Here is a 10183-nt window from a genome sequence, read left to right on the forward strand (position 1 = left end):
CTGCATTAGTTTTCTACTAAAAATCATAAGAAAAATGCTGTTTTTTTTGGGTTGTGGACATACTACAGAGCTGAAACTTGACAGGTACACTTTTTAGACCCCCCAGACACTAAATACAAAAAATGACATGCCTGCCTAAAAAAATGCCCGATAAATGCCTGCAAGAGAAAAAGACAGCCGCAGAGAAGCCGTATTCCTGAAAATATAAGAAAAATGCTGTTTTTTAGGGGTTCTGGACATGCTACAGATCTGAAACTTGACAGGTACACTTTTGTGACCCCCCAGACACTAAATACAAAAAATGACATGCCTGCCTAAAAAAATGCCCGATAAATGCCTGCAAGAGAAAAAGACAGCCGCAGAGAAGCCGTATTCCTGAAAATATAAGAAAAATGCTGTTTTTTAGGGGTTCTGGACATGCTACAGAGCTGAAACTTGACAGGTACACTTTTGTGACCCCCCAGACACTAAATACAAAAAATGACATGCCTGCCTAAAAAAATGCCCGATAAATGCCTGCAAGAGAAAAAGCCAGCCGCAGAGAAGCCGTATTCCTGAAAATATAAGAAAAATGCTGTTTTTTAGGGGTTCTGGACATGCTACAGAGCTGAAACTTGACAGGTACACTTTTTAGACCCCCCAGACACTAAATACAAAAAATGACATGCCTGCCTAAAAAAATGCCCGATAAATGCCTGCAAGAGAAAAAGACAGCCGCAGAGAAGCCGTATTCCTGAAAATATAAGAAAAATGCTGTTTTTTAGGGGTTCTGGACATGCTACAGATCTGAAACTTGACAGGTACACTTTTGTGACCCCCCAGACACTAAATACAAAAAATGACATGCCTGCCTAAAAAAATGCCCGATAAATGCCTGCAAGAGAAAAAGACAGCCGCAGAGAAGCCGTATTCCTGAAAATATAAGAAAAATGCTGTTTTTTAGGGGTTCTGGACATGCTACAGATCTGAAACTTGACAGGTACACTTTTGTGACCCCCCAGACACTAAATACAAAAAATGACATGCCTGCCTAAAAAAATGCCCGATAAATGCCTGCAAGAGAAAAAGCCAGCCGCAGAGAAGCCGTATTCCTGAAAATATAAGAAAAATGCTGTTTTTTAGGGGTTCTGGACATGCTACAGAGCTGAAACTTGACAGGTACACTTTTGTGACCCCCCAGACACTAAATACAAAAAATGACATGCCTGCCTAAAAAAATGCCCGATAAATGCCTGCAAGAGAAAAAGCCAGCCGCAGAGAAGCCGTATTCCTGAAAATATAAGAAAAATGCTGTTTTTTAGGGGTTCTGGACATGCTACAGAGCTGAAACTTGACAGGTACACTTTTGTGACCCCCCAGACACTAAATACAAAAAATGACATGCCTGCCTAAAAAAATGCCCGATAAATGCCTGCAAGAGAAAAAGCCAGCCGCAGAGAAGCCGTATTCCTGAAAATATAAGAAAAATGCTGTTTTTTAGGGGTTCTGGACATGCTACAGAGCTGAAACTTGACAGGTACACTTTTTAGACCCCCCAGACACTAAATACAAAAAATGACATGCCTGCCTAAAAAAATGCCCGATAAATGCCTGCAAGAGAAAAAGCCAGCCGCAGAGAAGCCGTATTCCTGAAAATATAAGAAAAATGCTGTTTTTTAGGGGTTCTGGACATGCTACAGAGCTGAAACTTGACAGGTACACTTTTGTGACCCCCCAGACACTAAATACAAAAAATGACATGCCTGCCTAAAAAAATGCCCGATAAATGCCTGCAAGAGAAAAAGACAGCCGCAGAGAAGCCGTATTCCTGAAAATATAAGAAAAATGCTGTTTTTTAGGGGTTCTGGACATGCTACAGATCTGAAACTTGACAGGTACACTTTTGTGACCCCCCAGACACTAAATACAAAAAATGACATGCCTGCCTAAAAAAATGCCCGATAAATGCCTGCAAGAGAAAAAGACAGCCGCAGAGAAGCCGTATTCCTGAAAATATAAGAAAAATGCTGTTTTTTAGGGGTTCTGGACATGCTACAGATCTGAAACTTGACAGGTACACTTTTGTGACCCCCCAGACACTAAATACAAAAAATGACATGCCTGCCTAAAAAAAATGCCCGATAAATGCCTGCAAGAGAAAAAGCCAGCCGCAGAGAAGCCGTATTCCTGAAAATATAAGAAAAATGCTGTTTTTTAGGGGTTCTGGACATGCTACAGAGCTGAAACTTGACAGGTACACTTTTTAGACCCCCCAGACACTAAATACAAAAAATGACATGCCTGCCTAAAAAAATGCCCGATAAATGCCTGCAAGAGAAAAAGCCAGCCGCAGAGAAGCCGTATTCCTGAAAATATAAGAAAAATGCTGTTTTTTAGGGGTTCTGGACATGCTACAGAGCTGAAACTTGACAGGTACACTTTTTAGACCCCCCAGACACTAAATACAAAAAATGACATGCCTGCCTAAAAAAATGCCCGATAAATGCCTGCAAGAGAAAAAGACAGCCGCAGAGAAGCCGTATTCCTGAAAATATAAGAAAAATGCTGTTTTTTAGGGGTTCTGGACATGCTACAGAGCTGAAACTTGACAGGTACACTTTTTAGACCCCCCAGACACTAAATACAAAAAATGACATGCCTGCCTAAAAAAATGCCCGATAAATGCCTGCAAGAGAAAAAGCCAGCCGCAGAGAAGCCGTATTCCTGAAAATATAAGAAAAATGCTGTTTTTTAGGGGTTCTGGACATGCTACAGAGCTGAAACTTGACAGGTACACTTTTGTGACCCCCCAGACACTAAATACAAAAAATGACATGCCTGCCTAAAAAAATGCCCGATAAATGCCTGCAAGAGAAAAAGACAGCCGCAGAGAAGCCGTATTCCTGAAAATATAAGAAAAATGCTGTTTTTTAGGGGTTCTGGACATGCTACAGATCTGAAACTTGACAGGTACACTTTTGTGACCCCCCAGACACTAAATACAAAAAATGACATGCCTGCCTAAAAAAATGCCCGATAAATGCCTGCAAGAGAAAAAGACAGCCGCAGAGAAGCCGTATTCCTGAAAATATAAGAAAAATGCTGTTTTTTAGGGGTTCTGGACATGCTACAGATCTGAAACTTGACAGGTACACTTTTGTGACCCCCCAGACACTAAATACAAAAAATGACATGCCTGCCTAAAAAAAATGCCCGATAAATGCCTGCAAGAGAAAAAGCCAGCCGCAGAGAAGCCGTATTCCTGAAAATATAAGAAAAATGCTGTTTTTTAGGGGTTCTGGACATGCTACAGAGCTGAAACTTGACAGGTACACTTTTTAGACCCCCCAGACACTAAATACAAAAAATGACATGCCTGCCTAAAAAAATGCCCGATAAATGCCTGCAAGAGAAAAAGCCAGCCGCAGAGAAGCCGTATTCCTGAAAATATAAGAAAAATGCTGTTTTTTAGGGGTTCTGGACATGCTACAGAGCTGAAACTTGACAGGTACACTTTTGTGACCCCCCAGACACTAAATACAAAAAATGACATGCCTGCCTAAAAAAATGCCCGATAAATGCCTGCAAGAGAAAAAGACAGCCGCAGAGAAGCCGTATTCCTGAAAATATAAGAAAAATGCTGTTTTTTAGGGGTTCTGGACATGCTACAGAGCTGAAACTTGACAGGTACACTTTTTAGACCCCCCAGATACTAAATACAAAAAATGACATGCCTGCCTAAAAAAATGCCCGATAAATGCCTGCAAGAGAAAAAGCCAGCCGCAGAGAAGCCGTATTCCTGAAAATATAAGAAAAATGCTGTTTTTTAGGGGTTCTGGACATGCTACAGAGCTGAAACTTGACAGGTACACTTTTTAGACCCCCCCAGACACTAAATACAAAAAATGACATGCCTGCCTAAAAAAATGCCCGCTAAATGCCTGCAAGAGAAAAAGCCAGCCGCAGAGAAGCCATATTCCTGAAAATATAAGAAAAATGCTGTTTTCTAGGGGTTCTGGACATGCTACAGAGCTGAAACTTCACAGGTACACTTTTTAGACCCCCCAGATGCTAAATCCAAAGAAATTTTTTATTTTTATTTTTTTTTTAATTTTTCCAATAATTGGCTCTCTATCAAAAAAATTATAATTTTTAAGAACTTTTTTTTGCGTGATCCCTCTCCGGCATGCCACAGTCCAGGTGTTAGTCCCCTTGAAACAACTTTTCCATCACTATTGTGGCCAGAAAGAGTCCCTGTGTGTTTTAAAATTCGCCTGCCTATTGAAGTCTATGGCGGTTCGCCCGGTTCGCCGGTTCGCGAACATTTGCCGATGTTCGCGTTCGCCGTTCGCGAACCGCGAATTTTAGGTTCGCGACATCACTACTCCTAACCTGGTTGCCGCCACACACGCCTGACACCATCTGACACCAAATAAGTTTATCTTGGTCTCATCAGAGCACAGGAGATGGTTCCGTAATCCATGTCCTTAGTCTGCTTGTCTTCAGCAAACTGTTTGCGGGTTTTCTTGTGCATCATCTTTAGAAGAGGCTTCCTTCTGGGATGACAGCCATGCACACCAATTTGATGCAGTGTGCGGCGTATGGTCTGAGCACTGACAGGCTGACCCCTCCCCCACCCCTTCAACCTCTGCAGCAATGCTGGCAGCACTCATACGTCTATTTCCCAAAGACAAACTCTGGATATGACGCCGAGCACGTGCACTCAACTTCTTTGGTCAAACATGGTAAGGCCTGTTCTGAGTGGAACCTGTCCTGTTAAACCGCAGTATGGTCTTGGCCACCGTGCTGCAGCTCAGTTTCAGGGTCTTGGCAATCTTCTTATAGCCTAGGCCATCTTTATGTAGAGCAACAATTCTTTTTTTTTTCAGATCCTCAGAGAGTTCTTTGCCATGAGGTGCCATGTTGAACTTCCAGTGACCAGTATGGGAGAGTGAGAGCGATAACACCAAATGTAACACACCTGCCCCCCATTCACACCTGAGACCTTGTAACACTAACGAGTCACATGGCACCGGGGAGGGAAAATGGCTAGTTGGGCCCAATTTGGACAATGTCACTTAGGGGTGTACTCACTTTTGTTGCCAGCGGTTTAGACATTAATGGCTGTGTGTTGAGTTATTTTGAGGGGACAGTAAATTTACACTGTTATACAAGCTGTACACTCACTACTTTACATTGTAGCAAAGTCTCATTTCTTCAGTGTTGTCACATGAAAAGATAGAATAAAATATTTACAGAAATGTGGGGGATGTACTTACTTTTTACTGTAAATGTATAATAATAAGTTATAGTGTGTGTGACTGTGGGGGAGGGGACATTAGAGTTTAAGCTCCTCTGGTACAGAGACTGATGTGACTGTGGGGGAGGGGACATTAGAGTGTAAGCTCCTCTGGTACAGAGAGTGATATGACTGTGGGGGAGGGGACATTAGCGTGTAAGCTCCTCTGGTACAGAAACTGATGTGACCGTGGGGGAGGGGGACATTAGAGTGTAAGTTCCTCTGGTACAGAGACTGATGTGACTGTGGGAGAGGGGGCATTAGAGTGTAAGCTCCTCTGGTACAGAGACTGATGTGACTGTGGGAGAGGGGACATTAGAGTGTAAGCTCCTCTGGTACAGAGACTGATGTGACTGTGGGGGAGGGGACATTAGAGTGTAAGCTCCTCTGGTACAGAGACTGATGTGACTGTGGGGGAGGGGGACATTAGAGTGTAAGTTCCTCTGTTACAGAGACTGATGTGACTGTGGGGGAGGGGACATTAGAGTGTAAGCTCCTCTGGTACAGAGACTGATGTGACTGTGGGGGAGGGGGCATTAGAGTGTAAGCTCCTCTGGTACAGAGACTGATGTGACTGTGGGGGAGGGGGCATTAGAGTGTAAGCTCCTCTGGTACAGAGACTGATGTGACTGTGGGGGGGGGGGACATTAGAGTGTAAGCTCCTCTGGTACAGAGACTGATGTGACTGTGGGGGGGGGGGCATTAGAGTGTAAGCTCCTCTGGTACAGAGACTGATGTGACTGTGGGGGGGGGGGGGACATTAGAGTGTAAGCTCCTCTGGTACAGAGACTGATGTGACTGTGGGGGGACATTAGAGTGTAAGCTCCTCTGGTACAGAGACTGATGTGACTGTGGGGGGGGGGGGGGACATTAGAGTGTAAGCTCCTCTGGTACAGAGACTGATGTGACTGTGGGGGGACATTAGAGTGTAAGCTCCTCTGGTACAGAGACTGATGTGATTGGCTCAGTGTTCTCAGTACAGCACTGCGGTATATATCAGAGCTATATAAATGTATTGTAGTAATAGTGAGTATGAGGAGGGGGTGGGGATGTAGGGGAAGACAATATGAAGTCAGAAGTCGGGATTTGTATTGGCGATATATTTATTGATATTGATGAAGATATTGGACTGGTACGGTTCGGTATTGGTCCGCAGTTTTCCTCGGTGAGGTTTCTCTGGATACTTCTGGAAGCCCATATAATGAGAAGAGTTCCTCTGATGGGGAGATCCGGAGAAGCGCCTTTGCGTAGGATTGATGGGGCCTCTTTGGTGAAATATGGAACAGCAAATGTTTCCCACAATACGATTTTGTCATCGCACAGCATTATAACAACAGTCTGATTGGGAGATGAACTCACACATAAAGATTCTGATTGTACAATCCCACCAACTACAATGGACAACATTATACCTCCTATCCATTAGTGTGCTGTACATCCCCATCCAATCAGATCTCACATGACCCACAAAACGTATCACATCATATAATCTGGATTGGAGCGTATCAGCGGAGGAGCCTCCAGACAGTTGAGGCGGGGCTACAAGGAATCTGGAGTGTTGGAAGCTCCACCCCTCGTCTCAGCTTGTGGTCCTGCCACACCATTCAGCCAGGTGGGGGCACCACTGTTCACTGCTCTGTAGTTCCCTGTGTGACCTCCCCACCAGTTCTCCCAGACTATGAATATATCTCCTCCCACTGGTAAGCTCCTCCCACAGCGTTCCCCTTTCTGTGAGCTGCCTGACACCTCCCCCTCTTGGCTCCAGTGCCTGAAACATGTTAGGGTAAAAGCACTGTGCAATGCAACAGATTGTCTCCCTCTATAGAAGCTCCCACTGTCAGTCTAATTTCCAGTGTGTAGGGATCATGGGAAGGTAATTTGAAGATCAAAAACGGGCAGTTATACTAGCTGCATTTTTAACCGTGTTCATCATTCATTGTGATACATAGGAGATTAGAGCGAAATAGAGAGGAGAAGAGCAGAAAAGAGTGGAGTGGAGAAGAGAGGAGCAGAGTGGAATATAGTGGAAAAGAACAGAGTATAGTACAGTAGAATGGGGTATAGTGGAGTAAAGCAGAGTAGAGTTAGGTAGAGTAGAGCGGAGCAGAGTGAAGAAGAGAGGAGCAAAGTGGAATAGAGCAGGGTAGAGTAGAGTGGAATAGAATGGAGCAGAGAACAATTGAACAGAGTAGAGTGGAGAAGAGAGGAACAGAGTGGAGTAGAGTAGAGAAAAGTGGAGCAGAGTGGACTAGAGCAGAGCAGAGCACAGTGGAGTGGAGAAGAGGATAATAGAGTAGAGTAGAGCAGAGCAGAGCAGAGCAGAGCAGAGTAGAGTAGAGTAGAGTAGAGTAGAGTAGAGCAGAGCAGAGTAGAGTAGACTAGAAGCAGAGTGGAGTAGAGTGGAGAAGGAGCAGAGTGGAGAAGAGAGGAGAAAAGCGAAGTAGACAGAGTAGAGTGGAGTAGAGTGTGGTAACATGCCTCAGAGCGGAGTACAGTGGAATAGAGCAGACTGGAGTGAAGTGGAGCGGAGTGGACTGGAGTAGAGCAGAGTGGAAATGAATAGAGTGAAGTAGAGCAAAGCAGAATAGAGTGGAGTGGAGTAGAGCAGAGTGGAGTTAAGCAGAGTAGCGTGGGGTAGAGCAGAGTAGAGTGGAGTGACGTGGAGTGGATTAGAGTAGAGTGGAGTGCAAAAAAGCAGAGTAGAGCAGTGTAGAGCACAGTAGAGCAGAGCAGAGTAGAGTGGAGCAGAGCTGAGTGGGTTAGAGCAGAGTGGAGTAAAGTAGAGCGGAGTGGAGAAGAGCATAGTAGAGCGGAGTGGAGTAGAACAGGATAGAGCGGAGTGAAGTGGGTGGAGTAGAGTAGAGTGGAGCAGAGTGGATGGAGTAGAGTATAGCGGACTGGAGAAAAGTAGAGTTGAGTGGAGCAGAGTAGAGCAGAGTGGAGTAGAGTAGATTGGAGTGGGGTAGAGCGGAGTGGGTGGAGTAGAGCGGTGTAGAGTGGAGTGGTGTGGGTGGAAAAGAGTAGAGTAGAGCAGAATGGGGTAGAGTGGAGTGGGTGGAGTCGAGTAGAGCGGAGTGGAGTAAGCAGAGTGGAGCGGGGTACAGCGTAGTAGAGTGGAGTGGAGTAGAGCAGAGTGGAGAAGAGTGGAGTAGAGCAGAGCAGAGTAGAGTGGAGTGTAGTAGAGTGGAGTGGAGTGGAGAAGAGTGGAGTAGAGGAGAGCAGAGTATAGTAGAGTGGAGTAGAGCGGAGTGCAGTGGAGTGGAGAAGAGTGGAGTAAAGCAGAGTGGAGCAGGGTAGAGTGGAGTAGAGTAGAGTGTAGTAGAGTGGAGCTTAGTAATGTGGAGTGGAGTGGGTAGAGTAGAGTAGAGCGGAGTGGAGTAGCGCATAGTAATGGGGAGTGGAGTGGAGTGGAGTAGCGCATAGTAATGGGGAGTGGAGTAGAGCAGAGTAGAGTGTAGTAGAGTGGAGCGTAATTATGTGGAGTGGAGTAGCGCATAGTAATGGGGAGTGGAGTGGAGTAGCGCATAGTAATGGGGAGTGGAGTGGAGTAGAGCATAATAATGGGGAGTGGAGTAGAGTGTAGTGGGTGGAGTAGAGTAGAGCTGAGTGGAGTGGAGTAGCGCATAGTAATGGGGAGTGGAGTGGAGTGGAGTAGCGCATAGTAATGGGGAGTGGAGTGGAGTAGCGCATAGTAATGGGGAGTGGAGTGGAGTAGAGCATAGTAATGGGGAGTGGAGTGGAGTGGAGTAGCGCATAGTAATGGGGAGTGGAGTGGAGTAGCGCATAGTAATGGGGAGTGGAGTGGAGTAGAGCATAGTAATGGGGAGTGGAGTAGAGTGGAGTGAGTGGAGTAGAGTAGAGCTGAGTGGAGTGGAGTAGCGCATAGTAATGGGGAGTGGAGTAGCGCATAGTAATGGGGAGTGGAGTGGAGTAGAGCATAGTAATGGGGAGTGGAGTGGAGTCGAGTAGAGCATAGTAATGGGGAGTGGAGTGGAATCGAGTAGAGCATAGTAATGGGGAGTGGAGTGGAATCGAGTAGAGCATAGTAATGGGGAGTGGAGTGGAGTGGAGTAGAGCATAGTAATGTGGAGTGGAGTAGAGTGTAGTGGGTGGAGTAGAGTAGAGCTGAGTGGAGTGGAGTAGCGCATAGTAATGGGGAGTGGAGTGGAGTAGAGCATAGTAATGTGGAGTGGAGTAGAGCAGAGTGGAGTAGAGCATAGTAATGTGGAATGGAGTGGAGTAGAACATAGTAATGTGGAATGGAGTGGAGTAGAACATAGTAATGTTGAATGGAGTGGAGTAGAACATAGTAATGTGGAATGGAGTGGAGTAGAACATAGTAATGTGGAATGGAGTGGAGTAGAGCATAGTAATGTGGAATGGAGTGGAGTAGAACATAGTAATGTTGAATGGAGTGGAGTAGAGCATAGTAATGTGGAATGGAGTGGAGTAGAGCATAGTAATGTGGAATGGAGTGGAGTAGCGCATAGTAATGTGGAATGGAGTGGAGTAGCGCATAGTAATGTGGAATGGAGTGGAGTAGCGCATAGTAATGGGGAGTGGCGTAGAGCATAGTAATGTGGAGTAGAGTGGAGTGGAGAAGAAAGGAGTAAAGCATCTTAGAGTGAAGCAGAATGGTCTTATGTTCTCCTCTGAATTCCATCAGGTGACTCTTCTATCAGCACAAACATCTGAGCTCCGATGCTGCTGATACACTGACATCTTGTATGACTCCGATCCGACTCCAGGGGAATAATAACTAACAATTCCCAGAGTGGGAGATTTCCAGCACTGAATTGTCATATGAAATAACTAATTGACCCCCCAACACATAGGACTCCACCTCTGAGATGTCTCCTCTGGAAAGCCCAGACAGGGAAAGCATGTGCTCAGTGAAAATTGCCC

At 45.4% G+C, this 10183-nt stretch overlaps 1 protein-coding gene across 1 annotated transcript in view; it reads right to left on the bottom strand.

Annotated features, from left to right (window-relative positions):
- Window positions 1–10183, bottom strand: part of LOC309548507 (immunoglobulin superfamily member 2-like) — a 283133-nt gene that overhangs the window by 252168 nt on the left and 20782 nt on the right. The window lies entirely within an intron of this gene.

Source organism: Pelophylax lessonae (genome assembly GCF_965119305.1).
Source record: "Pelophylax lessonae genome assembly, chromosome: 2".
Lineage (NCBI taxonomy): Eukaryota > Metazoa > Chordata > Amphibia > Anura > Ranidae > Pelophylax > Pelophylax lessonae.